This window comes from Pseudopodoces humilis, chromosome 10, assembly GCF_049639895.1.
Source record: "Pseudopodoces humilis isolate 2021_Gansu_Grassland_sample_001 chromosome 10, ASM4963989v1, whole genome shotgun sequence".
In the NCBI taxonomy this organism is placed as follows: Eukaryota; Metazoa; Chordata; class Aves; order Passeriformes; family Paridae; genus Pseudopodoces; species Pseudopodoces humilis.
In genome coordinates this window covers 5,599,428-5,614,050 of record NC_142209.1, presented here as the reverse complement: position 1 = coordinate 5,614,050, position 14,623 = coordinate 5,599,428, and the positions used below count along the sequence as shown (strand labels likewise).

Below are 14,623 nucleotides of genomic sequence, written 5' to 3'. Positions count from 1 at the left end.
GGGAATGCTGTGTCTAGGTCCTCAGGACAGGAGAGACCTGGAGCTCCTGGAGCAGGTCCAGCAGAGGCTGCAGAGATAAGGAAGGGCATGAAGTAGTTCTCTCACAAGGAAAGGTTGAGGGACCTGTGGCTGTTCGGCCTTGAAAGGAGACCCAGCTGAGAGAGGCGCTCATCTGTCTCTGACCCTGTCTGCAGGGATGGCTCAGAGCAAGGACCAGGCTCTGCTCCCCAGGGCCCATCAATGTGACAAGAGACCATGGGCAGAAAAGGATGCCCAGGAAGTTCCATCTGAACATGATGAACTTCTTTCCTGTGCAATGACCGAGCACTGGAACAGAGATGAGAGAGGGTGTGGAGTCTCTCTCACTGGGGATACTCCAGACGTGCCTGGACACAATCCTGTGCCATGTGCTCTGGGATGACCCTGCTTGAGCAGGGAGGTGGGACCTGATGATCCACTGTAGTCCCTTCCAACCTGATCCACTCTGATGATCTTAAAATACCCAAGTTGTAAACAAAGGAAATCACAGACACTACTGTCTTGATAGGACACTTGTGGCTGGGTTCTTTTTCCCCCTCGGACTGAGACTGATGAGAGAGAGGCAGTTTTCTCTTGTTTGGACTTGGCTGTTTATTCTTCTTTTATCTACATTACATGTATACAAGGTACAAGGAGCTACGCGCACTAAGATAGAAAGGTGCAAAATGGCTAACAAAGAACCTTTCCAAGGTCTTTTATATCTCTATTTACCCAATTAACAAATGTCAAGTAAATTATTTTTCTTAGTGACCCCATGACCCAACACCTGTGTGCTGCACTGTGGCATTCTCTATCCAATCACTTACTACTACTCAAAAACCTCTAGAAGAAGATTAAGAAGGAAGAAGAGACAACACCCTAAATTCTCTATCTTGCCTCCTATTTTCTAAACTAGCTTAAACCTTTAACTTTCTCACCCAGTGATTTAAAAAAGTCTCTAATTTACACACTCACATTTTCAGTTTCTCAACATTGTCTCCATGGTGTTATGTGAAATTCAGTGCTTTCTTGGGTGTCAGTTAGGCATCTCAGATAAAGGTAAATATCTTGCATCTGTCACCCCAACACACTATGTATAAGCATGACACTCTAAATGAGATTTAGCACACCAGCAACAGAATATAATCTCTCCAAATAAACTAATAAGTGTTAACCACCTTAGCCTTGTGAGGCTCCAGACTCATATTTGCATTCTACAACCAAGGAAGACAGATACTGAAACTTTACCTATTTAGCATTCCCAGTGCATTTGCAAGCACAGGCTTAGAGCAGGGCAAGTTTAAACTACTTCACAGAAAGTAGTCTCCATGCCCATGCTTCATCTCTGCTACAGACCTAGGCCTATCCAAACCAAATTCCCTTCCTTCCCATATTCACTTCTAAAAGGCTCCAAAAGATGTTCCAGATCTGTTAAATGGTTAAGAAGTCCTAGAAACAAGGGAAAAAATGTGGGAAGCACAAAAGAAGGAGCTTCAAGGCAGACAATTTTAGCATCAGTAGACTTGTCAAGTTTTTAGGTGTAGTTTCATAAGCAGCTTATTTAGGCACAACTGGGGCAACACAGACTTTTTATACATTTCTTCATTAATAGAAGCCATCTTGAAAGTATTGACTAAATTTTAACTAGCTACCTAAATGCTATTCAGCAATCCTAACAGTTAAGGATGACTACACTAACAGGTTGGAATGATGAGAGTAGGTGAAATGGAATAAGGAATATGAGCAATAATTTTTGGAATTGTTACTTTATACTAAATCCACACCAAAATGATCTAATTTCAAAAACAATGCTAGATTTAAGCAATTTTTAATGGTGCAAGTTATGCAAATATAGTCAAAGCCATCGTTTCAGCTTGTTGCAGTTACAGCAGCGAGGAAAGTACTGTCCAGAGAATGCTCTAGCGGTCCATAACTCACATCACCTTACTGCCCCCAGAACCTAGATGCAAATAAGGAAGCAATTGTAAATGCTAAAATAGTGGATACAAAAATAGCTTACAGAGCCGAAACAAAACCAGATATACTTCTTTGCTGAGTCCTTTAATAGCTTCTCTTGCAATAATAGCAGGAATATTATTCATCTGTGAAACTTATGTTCTTTATCTTATTTTACCTGTTTCCATGACAGAGACTGCAATTGTGTTTTAATAACACAACCTACTCCACACTACAGCTCTGGAGTCATCCAAGGTCAAGAGGCAGCTGTGGCAGAAATGGCACTGAGCCTGGAGAATTTCAGTTCTCTTGTTAACAACTGCATAAATAAAAAATTAACTAGTCAACACACTGTACAAGATTTTCTCCAAACTTCTAACAGATTTGATGCAAAAATCCAAACACTCTTCAATCACTATTCAGCACTGAGCTATTGAGCACAAACCTGCTCAAGATTTTTAGGCAGTGTTAAGTTACCATTCACAGAGGGCTTAAAGTATTTCAGTAGCAGCAGGAGAAGTCACGCAACTGCTGCTGAAAAGCAGGTTAATAGAGGTACGTCTGACTCAGAATGTAATTGAGGCTCACTTGCTTTAAACGATACTGGAAGCTGGTGATTCAATTTGTAGCACTGCTAAAAAAAGCAGTTCCAGAGTACAAAAATAGGCTAGGGCAAGGTACTCCTTTTGAATCACTTTTCATGCAACCTTCAATTACATGAAAAAAATCCCATCCTTATAACATAATATTTTGTAGCCTTGTCAGTCTCACCGTCTAGATTTATAAAATTAGAATTTTTTCTTTACAGCTTGACAACATCATTGAAAGTTGTCTTAGTTTAACACAATCTGGCTTTTAGTTGAGGCAGAGAAAGCCACAGAGGCTGCTTCTGAAAGAGAAGCTCTTCGAAATATCTGCTATGTTCAGCAGAGCCAATCCCTAAGGCTCTGACAATGGACGCACTGGCTGGCCGCAACGCCTCTGCGATGACGTATTTTAAAAGGAAAAAAAATAAGCACAATTTCTCTTTCTTCTGCCTCTCCGAGGTTCTGTTAGGGGGCCGCTGGGCCTCTTCCCGGTGCGGCCGTCGGGGCCATGCCGCCGAGGGGCTATCCTGGTACCACGAGCAGCCACACAGCCGAAACCATGAGGTCAGGGCCAGTGCAGGAGCACCTATGGGACCAGGGGTGGCTGGGGCCAGGACCGGCCAAGGCGGTGCCACACGGCCGCTGCCATTTTGGCATGGCTCGCAATGAACTTTAATTGCTTAGCTGCTTTTAGCCAGCAATGCTGCGAACAGAGGGGCAGAAGCGACGGCAGCGCCCCTCATGAGGAGAGTCACGGAGTGGAGTCAGCGGCCAGCGTGGTGCCAGCGGGGACCACGTGACCAGTGTGGTGCATGGCCAGCAATTCCTGATGCGTTCCCCCGAGAGAATCAACTTTTCAGCGCTGTGGAACTCTAAAAAGATAGACTCTGAGAGCAAACCTACGGACAGCAATTCTCTCCCAAGTCAGAAAAAAGGAAAAGGTGAAGACATGTGAGGAGAACAACATGGCAACACTAAGGTCGGCAAAAAGGAGGAAGGGTGAGGAGGAGGTGCTCCAGGCATCGGAGCTGAGATTTTTCTGCAAGCTGTGGTGAGGACTATTATAAAACAGTTTCCCTGTAATTCATGAATTGCATGAGGAGATGCAGACTTCACCCACAGCCCATGAAAAAAAAAAAAAGGTGCTCACACTGGAGTGTGTGGATGCTAAAGAGCTGTAATACAGTGAGAAACTTGAACAGAGACAGAGAGAATCCTTGCTTCCAGAGACAGAGGACCCTTGCTTTTATTCTAGAACAGGTCATCCTTAAAAACTACACCCCACAAACTAAATAGCCCATGAAAAATAGTTGTGGGAAGACTGCTTTGCTCATCGGAGGGATTTGCATTGCAGCAGGTTGGGCAGGACTGCTACTCACGAAAATTAGAACCACATTTGAAAAGTTCACACAGAACTGTCTCCTGTGGGAAGGACCCCACAGCATAACAGAAGAGATCCCTTTCCCCAAAGGAACTGAAGAAAAGATTTTTAGAAGTGACAAGCTGACTACAAACCCCATGTTTTGTCTTCTGCTGTCAATGAAGGGAAAAGAAGGGCTGGGGGGAAGGTGTTCTAAAGGTTTATTTTAGTTCTCATTACCCTCTTTTAATTCCGTTAATAAATTTTTCTTTATACCTTTTGATTTTTAGGCTATTTTGCCCTTAGAATGTTTTCTCTTAATCCTTATCTCACCCCATGAGCCTTTTAGTTGTTCTTTCCCCATCTTCTGCTCAACTATAGCAGAGGAGAATAAGTTTTTTGGGGTTTTTCTTGTGGATACTTGGCTTCTAGCCAGTGTCAAACCCATGGCAAAACTATCCATAGTTTTAATGAGTGGAAACAAAAGGCTCAAATTTCAGGGTTCCATTAAACACCTACTCTTAAACCAGTAACAAACATTTCAAGCTTAACCAGAAAAATGAAAGCTGTTGCCTTACATTTATTCTTTTAATAGGGCAAACAACATAAGAGACTCATGTATATGTGAAAAAAATCCAACCCCCAACATCTCACTGATCCTCCTATCATTGATAAGTGTTATATTTATTTTTCGCAGGAGCCTGAATTCAACTGGGAAAAAAATATCCTACATCCTCTTATAAAGAGGTTTTGAATTATAACCCCAGTTGTAGAAGTTTAAAGTTACATAACTTGAAAATCATTCAATCAAGAAGGCAAAATGCAATAATCCTGGGAGTAATCAACTAAAAATCCAGTGACAACTTGATGAATTTTGCTGCTTATGACTTGTAAAAACAGTTCCTCCAAACTGGGAATGTTGTCTTTTAAAATGAAGCCCACATACTGCTTACTTTGCATGAGACTTATTCTAAATGGAGCAGTCCACAAAGAAGACTTTTTCTCATTCCCAGTCTTCAAAGATATATTCATCTCTAAAAACATATTACAACTATATTATTGCAGTATGAGCAACCAGAAAGATGTAAAAAAAAAAAAACCAAACAAAACCATGGGATACAATCTCACAAACTATCCCAAACTACTGCCAGAAAAAGTACACAGATCTCCACAACATGCTGAACCAGCTTAACTTTTTAAAAGCAAAGGGGAAACTTGCACTAATGAACTTTATTTACAGAAATTTAGACTTCACTGAAGGAAAACTAAGATACTGTGCTAGATAAGGCTTATCTAGTCCAGTATCTTAAGATAAGACTGAAATACACTGAGAAAGAAAATAACGATATCTACAAAACCAAGCAACTCTGTACTTCAATTGGGTGATTTAATTTCCATTAACAATCTCCTTGAGGTAGCTAGCACAGCTCACCATGAGCTTTTAATAGGCACTCTTCCAGACTGCTATGAGACTACAAGTATTTGAGCCTTTACACACCCTGACTGCAGTGCTACCTTTTCCAGGACCTTGAGAGTACATCTGATCAATGTTTTACAGTTATGACACACATAGACTGCTCAGAAAGCACCTTCCATTTTTCAAATTTCCTACTTTCAAGAGTCTTAAAAATAGAACTCAGCTGCCCCTTGCACCACTGTTGCTGCAGTCCAAGCCATGACAAATAACAAGCCAGCCATGTACAGCCAATATTTGCATGATTTGATAATTTAAATTTCCTCTGACTTGTGTTGCATAAGTCTGTGTAAGTTGTGTTGTGTAAGTCTGGTTAAACAGCAGGTATCCAAATATATGATAAAGTACAAGAAAGGAAAACTAGGCATTGAAGCACTCTTACCACCCATGCAATCCCTTTACACATTCCTGTATTCAGTCACTTGCTGTTTTTGGAATAAAAGCAATGACAGTAAGCTAAAACCTAATGACAAAGAATTCAAAAGAGAAAATTCTAAAAATGGATAAGCCAAAGGCAGCTGTAATAGCACTAGTGAAGCCCTCATAACTGCACCGGGAATTATTCAGCATGCAAAACCTTACAAGAACAAAGTATTTAAATGTATTTATTAGCATATTCGAGTCACTGGATTTCCATAGTCTTACCATCAATTTTTATTCTGCAATGACAATTCACATAGCAGCTTGTCCCATCAACATCACTAACTATTCCCACTTCTCAAAAGCTACACCAAGTTTCTGAAATTACATTAATGAATTATCAGTGTGCTTGAAGGAAAGGATTGCTGTCACTCACCCTTTCTGAAGGCTCCCAATTACTGTCATATGAACTGGTAAATAAGCAAGGGCTTTTTTCCCCCACCCCCCTCTCCTGGGGAAGGATAAATCACATTTTTATTTATCAGGTGAATGCCTCTATTACTCACAGAATGACACTGTAGAATGCTGGGTGTTTTTTTCAATCGAGATTTTAGCTAAAATATACCTGTGACTGTTTTAATACCTGGTGAGTAATCCTGACTCCACACCCCTTTCCTCTCCTGTAATGCCTAATGCTATAGCCACATCATCACATCCTCAAATGCCAATACCAAGGATTTCTGTGGAAGCCTTTCTTCCTGGTATGTCCTGGAATCACCTACATCATGGCCAAGCTTCAGTTTGACACAGCTCAAGTTCTATTCTCAACCAGTCTACTGAATCAAAAAACTCACAGAAAACAGAAAAACTGCTGTGAGCATACAAATCTCCTCAGAAACACACCCAGAGACATCCCCACCCAGCCCTTGAATGCTATTTTGTTAAAAGCATTTGAGAGAAAAATTCCACTGAGAAAGAAGTGGTCAGAAAAGCTTACTACAGGTCTCTGTTTGCTGAAATAATGTAAATTCTCCGATTTACAGAAAATCAGGAGGGAAGTATTGTATTCCCATGAACTACAGTGCAGACTTAGGTTATTCTGCCTTAACTGATGAATTCCCAATACTCCTGGTAAAGGAATGAATGCTAAAGGAAAAAAAAAGCCTGAAAGCTACTTGCCAGTGTTGATACCATTTCAGTAGTCCTATTTTTATTTTTTCCTTTTTGCAAATGCTACAGAAATGAGAAAGAACATCATGCATTAAGGACAGATTAAAATTTTCACCCACCAAGAATATATTCTGAAAAAAATCACACTGCTCAGAGAGAAGATAAGTCTTAAGTCTAGTAATAATTAAAGGGTAAATTTAGTACAAGTATAACTTAAGGAATTTATTTTGATTTGCAACCAACTGGGCTGCGCCTTTTTGCTTCCCAGGTAAGGTGTTTTGAGAGCTTTGTGCACAGCTTTCCACTTTCTTATTTTAATAAAAATAAGAAGTATCTTGCACTCCGGCAGAATCTTTATGCCTACATGCTTACAGACATAATGCTAAGCAGCATTTTAAGCTAAAGGGAAAACTGAAAAGCTCAGTTTCACAATGCATTTTGGCACAAGTCAGAACTAGGTTATTCCATTATACCTCCACTCTCATACTGTTATCAACAGGGAACCTTTTATAAAAAAAAAGAGATGGGATGATTTAGAGGGTTTCCAAACACAGCCAACCCTTACTTCGGGCACCTTTTCGGTGCACTGAAATTATTCATGTCCCTGAAGTTTCTTAACACAAGTACATCCTTAAAAGGGAATAAAATGTTCAAGAGACAAAACCAGATGGAATCAAAGCTAAACATCTTCAAACCAAGAAATGGCTTCGTATAAACTACAAAACAGTGGATAAGCAGCATTAAAAGGTAGCATGGAAGAAGTACCTTAAGCTTGCATGATTTAATACAGTGTGCAAGTACAGGAAACTAACAATCAACACACAGGTTACTCCAGAACACAATCCTCCTGGCTCACACCTCTTCAGTAGAATCCGACAATAGCTGGCAACAAACCAGTTACATTTTAAATAATCTGGTCTACTCCAACCTGCCGAAGTTTAAGCAATTCTCACTTTCCTGAATAACATTTGTTTCCACTGTTACGATTCACTTGCAAAGAAGTTACAGTGTTAAGGCTTCAATCCATAACGCCAGGTTTAAACAAGGAAGACAAAAATTAAAATTTACTATAGATTTTTGCAGCACTAATAAGGCCTCCTTTCTAATTAATTCTACAGGAGGCCTTCTACACAATTATATGTCAGAATGACTCATAAAACAGGAAAGACAATCTGAGTTGTTGCTTTTGGTTTAACTAACCCAGCCCATCTCATCAGGCCAGTTTAGCTTAACTTATTTTAATCTTCCTCCATCTATCCTTTCAAATTTACGACAACAAAGTGGTCACAATGCTCCCTAACTTCTCATCAGTTCCAGAGGAAGCAGCGATGTTTCGATAGTCCTCAGTGAAGTCCAAGAACAAAGAGTACTACAGGTTGCTCCATTTTCCAAACCACCCATCCTGCAACTCTGAACTATAAAGCAATGAAACTAAGAGGCAATAAGACATCTGTTACCTGGCTGAACTGATGAGTGGCTCAGACCAGAACAAAATTAATACCAGAAAATGAAAGATATTAAAGAGAACAGGAGATGTAAAGGTAACCATGCATCCAGGAAAAAAAAAAACAGTCCTACAAAGAAAACAGAGCATTTTAGCAAGCAAAGAGAAACTCCTTAAAGAAAAGTTATTTCAAGTCTGGAAAGGTACATCAGAGAATGGTATTACCTTTGCAATTGCTTTAGTAATTTGTGAGACTTTGCCCTGCTCTCATTTATTTTTGTTCCAAAATTCATATCCCCTCTACAAAGCAAGCAAGACCAAGAATTACTGTCCTTCAGAGCTGCTAAATAAGAGCAAGCCATCTTCCAGTTTCCAAAACTTTCTGGATTTTGTCTGCCCATACAATAATTAACAAGAATGCAGGTGACCAGTGACAATTTCTGTATGATGAAAAACAGCTATTTATCAAGATCTTTCAAATGTGATTAATTAGTTCTGTTTACATTAGGGGAACGGGTGATTTGGTATGAAGCCCCTCAGACACGTCTGGAACCAATTTCCCAGATGCTATGTTAAACAAAAAAATGCTCTAGCAGAGCTCAAGAAATGTATATGCAATATCATACATAGCTGTGAAGATTTTTCATTTGTAGAGGGTGGAGGCTGAGACTTGCTTCACAATTCCTGCTCTTTCTTCCATATACAGATTGTAAAGCAGGACAGCATGTTGCTGTTTCCTGTCCCCTCAAACCACTTAAATCTCTGGCGCAAAACCCAGGCTTGATTTCCATACAATGAAACGGGAATTTTAAATTGTGACACACCACAGAGATGATTCCTTCACTGGACTCATGAGCAGATTTTTCAAGATTTCATTAGCATAATGTTCATGTATATATGGCAGGGGAACTTTTCCTCCTAAGCCTCCCAGAGAACAGCTTACATCCAGAAAGGTGAGATTTAATTATCATTAGGCCTGCAAAACTCCTGGAATCATTAATGGCCATAAAATAATGTTTATGCAACATTCCACAATTCAGGAATGCCACATTAAGGTAATCAAACTCACTTTCTACTGTTGCTTTACAATTTCGTTTCCATTAATTCCAAGGTTTCTCCTTCACTTCTTGCATCTTAGCACAGAATTTAAAAAAAATAAACCCACAGGACAAAACACTTTACTCTTGCTGTACTATAACTGGCTGGGTAATGAAGTCCTTACAGTTCCATTTGTTGGTACAGTTCTAACATCAAATAGTACCTGAAGGACTTCCATTCTAAAGTGGTAAAAAAAGGAATGGAAGTGGAAAGCCAATAAGCTGAAAGTATGTGACTTACAAAAAAAAGTTAGTCAACAGTGAGTTTTATTTCAGTCACTTTTGAAGGGCATTTATATTACAGTCACTGTAGTAGGAAATGGAGAAGTCACTAATTCAAACACAATTGCCATGAAGAGTGAAGAGTGCTAAGTCATTGTGAGTAATGTTTACTGTAAAAACAAAGCACAAAGTTAAATCCTACCAAACACTGGGAGCATTCCACAGAATTTGGTTCATTAACAAGCAGGTAGTTAAGACCATCCTCCGTGGCATGAATTTCAATTAATTTGCTTTGTAATACCTTCCCTGAATCTTACTCCTTTTGCTCTAAAGATAGCATCTTATTTTGAGTTGGGAACCAACACTGACATAATTTATCAAAATTATTTAGTTGCAAGCTCCTGAAAACCTCCAAAGCACAGCAAAGAGATGAGATTCTTGCTACTCCGGTAGATATTTCCTTTTTAAATTGTAAGCAAGTTAAAAGTTGTAGTTGAAAATCCTTCCAAGTTGCTCACCATTTGAACTAAAGTAATTGCTCAAAATTAGCTCAGGAGAAAGTGCCGAGAAGACCTTCAGATCCAGGCTACAAGCATTCCTGCTCCATCAGCTGATCAACCAGCATTTTGTTAACAACAACAGGTTTAAAAACAACCATACCTCAACTTTCAAAGTTTATCCTGACAGGGTCTAATAAATACGGAGGCATCCTGAAAAATAACTACATTTTAAATGTCCAGATTTAAATTTAAGATTAACAGCCTGCTTTGAAAGAGTATTTAATTAAACACTTTAAAAAACACCTATTAAACTGGAATAGTAGAGATGTAACCAACCAGACTTTCCATGTTAAAACAAAAAACAAACTAAAAGGAATAAGGAAACACCTGTGAGATCTCATTTTCCCAGCCTAGCACATTTCAGCCATTTCAGCTACACCAAACACTTTGTTCCTTCAGTTGTCTCATAGCTGAAGTAGTCCTGTCTCAGATCAATATAACATGCACACCACAAACACTAGAAGTTCAGTAATTGAAAACTAATACTTTAAAATGTGGTTTTGCAAGCAATTTGTAGTGAAAGGGGTCTATTCTGCAAGAGGCAAGAACATGTCCTTATGGTGGTTTTAGTGACCATGGCTGGAAGGCATAAATGTCAATAAATCCTCCAGCTTCTGTAATATTGAATTCCAGACCCACCACAGTATTCCCTGACACAAACACTCTCTTCTGTTCTTTGTATCAAATTACATGGCAACTCCGTCCCAATCTGTGTGAAGCAAGTGAAAGATCTGTTCCTCCAGCAATACTTCCAACACTTTTCAGTTCAATTGCAGTATCTTCTATTTCTTATGAGCAGAACGAGAAAAAAAGAATCCTTTCATGTGTCAAAACAATCCTCTTCCCTTGTCTCCACTCTCCTCCTCATATCTCTCTCTCATACAAAGATTTTTGTCCACATTCCTAAAAAAAGTCTTCATTCTAACAAGGTAGCTTACATTGTGGGTCTCTACCTACTTTGTACAATCAAGTGATAAAGAGAGATCTTATTCTTCATATGGTTTAGGCTTCCTGAAATACTACTTTTTTTTTTTTCTCCCTGCGGGAAGAAAAGCCAACCTAGCATGTGGGGCAGAAGTTTTCATGTAAAAGTCTGCATAGGATGTCCAGGCCCTTTTGTATATGCCATGATGCATATTATAAGTCATCTCTATCTGGTGAGAATTTCCCTTAGACCCCCTGCAGCTGCCTTCCTTCTCACTCCATTAGAAAGTCATCTCAATGTGATGCTGGGACACCCATCATACTTGCATGTAACACTTGTCTACACTTTCTAACAGAGTAATGCACAACTGATACTGCCTCTGACATCACACATTTATAGCAAATGATTTTGAATTCTTGCTATTTCTATCACCAAAATCTCTTTCTTCTCCAGCTGATGGAGAACCATCAGTAGCATGGTTACTTGCTACCATGCAGTAACAGGAAAGCTGTTTCCTTAAGAACTCTAAAGAGAAATTATCTTTATATCAGAAAAATCTACTTATAATAAGCCATCAGGACTTTTGCACCTTCTTGCCCATTAAAACAGTTCCACAAATAAAAAATTTCATTAGCAAATCAGTTAGCCCTTGGAAATCTAATACCATTTCAACTTTAACCATACTGGTAATGAAGAAAACAAGACTGATGCAAAAAGTAATTATCAAGAGATGAACTTCTTCAGTAAAACAACTGGTCAGACTCAGTGATGGGAACTGCACATAATTCCAGGCACACTGTGGAATCTCTGCACAGAAAGGAAAGTAATATAATATAAGTAAACATTTGTGGCTTTCCTTCTCAGTCAACAGACTCCCTAGACTTCAGACTACATTATTGTAACAAAGCCTACGTGGAATCTTGAAGGTCATACTGAAATTTCAGTTGGTGCAGTGTGTTTATATAACAATCTTTCACAATAGGAGCATATTATATCTTTATTCCTGTATGATAATGGCTTCATATTTGTTACCTACTACATTCCAAGACATTAATTTCAAAATACTAATTCCCCAATGGTTTATCTCTTACGTACTTTGAGTCAGATTTGTTTTTCTGGCCCACCAGCCAATATTACTTGGGATGCTCCAGCAAACAACTACCTGATTTACTGATTACTAAAACCACAAAACCACACAGACTTTAATCTGCAAAATGATTCACTGAATCCAGGGGGGAGAAGAATTTTAAACAATGAGTAGGCTTTGCAAAAAATTACAAAGTTTTATAAAGGTCATCTGCTTAAAAGATACCTTATAGTGGCTTTTGCATCACTGTTCTGAGATTCTCGGGAAGTCTGGGAACCTACACGCAGATGACTTCTTTCCTTCTAATTTAACTTTACGTGTCATACCATTGGAAAGCTACGAACTCCACAAGTTCTTTCAAATAGATTAAACTTTTTTTCCCAGATACTGAGCATGTAAACTATAATTCTTGGTGCAGAAAAATAATAATAAAAAAAGGTAATTATCCTTCATATCACTACATATTACAGACTGGGAAAGGTCAATTTTCTAAGTAAACACACTTTTACGGCACTGGTTAGTTAAGAGATAGAGACCCTAATTAAATGGGATGTAAGTTTTTGCCATCACTATCAAAGGTAGCCAGCATCAGTGTCAACTAAGATTTCTGAACCACATACAAAGGAATTAAAGCATTATTTTAATATACACACTCATTGAATCTCAACTTCTGTCATGTTTAATTCAACAAGTTGATAATGGCTCTACCCAGATTGCTGGTGAACCATTGGCAACATGACAGAAGTTTCCAAAAGCATTCTTGCTCATTTCTCTTCAGCTGCTTCAGCACGAGCACTTTTCTATAATAATACATGTCTCAAGATGCCCCTAAATTAAACTCTGTGATATTAATGTCTGCAGTTTCCAGATTCAAACAGTCTTCTGTTCACTGGAACGTTAGGTTTTTTAAACTATCAGCACACAACAATCCATCAGAAATTTCTAAAATACTTCACTTTAAACTAAGCTAGTTTGGATACAAAGCTGACAAAAAAACCCTCACAAAAACAATCAACAAAACACCAGAAACCATACAAGTTACTGCACACTTATGTTGATGAAGGTTTCCACTGCTCATAAGTGATTGACAAACTCAAATCTCTGGTTGTCAAAACAGACTGCTCTGATGGTACTTGCCTTTCTAAATTTCCCTCCAAGCAGCCTGTCAGACTGTCTACTTTGACAGACCCTTTTCTAGGACAGGAAGACCAAGCCATAAGCTATCACTGGGAAGGGAAAAGGTGCCTGATAATGTCTGCTTCTAGTTAGGTTAGTGGGAACCATGATCTTATTATCAGCATCGTGCATTAATTCACTGAAGAAAGCCATGGTGCTCCTGGTGAAGCTTAGAAACTGGCAATAATGTACAAAGTGCTCTTGAACAGAGATTATTTATACAGCCATGAAGTCCCATTCATTTACTTCAAACACACCAATACAGACATTTATAGCTGACAAAATTAACTACCTCAACATCCTTATAAGCCCGAAAGAAGTAAGAAAACATAAGTTTAGGAATACATTAACTTCTGCCTCATAGTATTCCTGTGTTATCTCACAATTCTATAGCTAAATAATGTGAATAGAGTATAAATGCTGAATTTAACAGCTGCATTTATCTTCCAGCAGAGTCATTAAATGACAGCACTTGTACACCAGTTACAATGATTAAAGCAGCTCAGCCACAATCCAGGTTACTTTGAACCTTTTAATTATTTTTGCAAATTTTTAATTTTTTCCCCCCACTTCAGCCATTTTCAATATGGCAAAAGCACACAGAAAACCATAGCTTCTGCTAGAGGAACAAATGATTTGTCACTAGTACTTGACTAAAATTTATAAAAATAAAGAGATACATTCTGGACAAAAAGGCATGCGGAGGTAAACAAAACATTCCCAGTTCCTAGGAAAAAAAACCAAAACCTGCATCAGTTCCCTGCTTTAAAACAAGACAGACCTCACAATGGCTTTTGAGGACAAAACCTGACACCAGGACATTCCCAACCATCAAAGCAAATTAAATCCCAGCTATACCAACACCGCACCCCCGGCATGAAACCCTACCCACTCTGTGGGTGTAATCCAACAGCCAAAACAATGCCAGGGTGGAAAAACTAGTGCAAGTCGGGGAGATCCTGTGCGGTTTCACCATCGTCTGTCCCCACGCAGAGGGAGCCGCAGCCACCTCGCTCTTCCCTCAGGCACGACAGACAAAAGAGCCACAACCCAGGGCGGAGAGGTGTCCCGGGGACGGGTAGGGGTCTGTCATTATTTTCCCTCCGTCTCTGTTGTTCAATGCGACACAGGGATGAGTTTTCTCACGCAGAGGCAGGCAGAGCCCCTGGAAAAAACAACAGCAGGCA

At 39.2% G+C, this 14,623-nt stretch overlaps 1 protein-coding gene across 12 annotated transcripts in view; it reads right to left on the bottom strand.

The window, feature by feature from the left end:
- The window catches only part of RC3H1 (ring finger and CCCH-type domains 1), a 63,234-nt gene that overhangs the window by 48,092 nt on the left and 519 nt on the right, over window positions 1-14,623 (bottom strand). Inside the window, exon 2 of one of the 12 annotated variants that reach the window (XM_014261970.2) lies at window positions 14,325-14,601. The exons of 10 other annotated variants lie outside the window; for them this stretch is intronic. The gene's annotated coding sequence lies outside the window, so the exon portion shown is untranslated. The remainder of the gene's footprint in view (window positions 1-14,324; window positions 14,602-14,623) is intronic. One more of the 12 variants, XM_088060346.1, reaches the window with a different exon arrangement.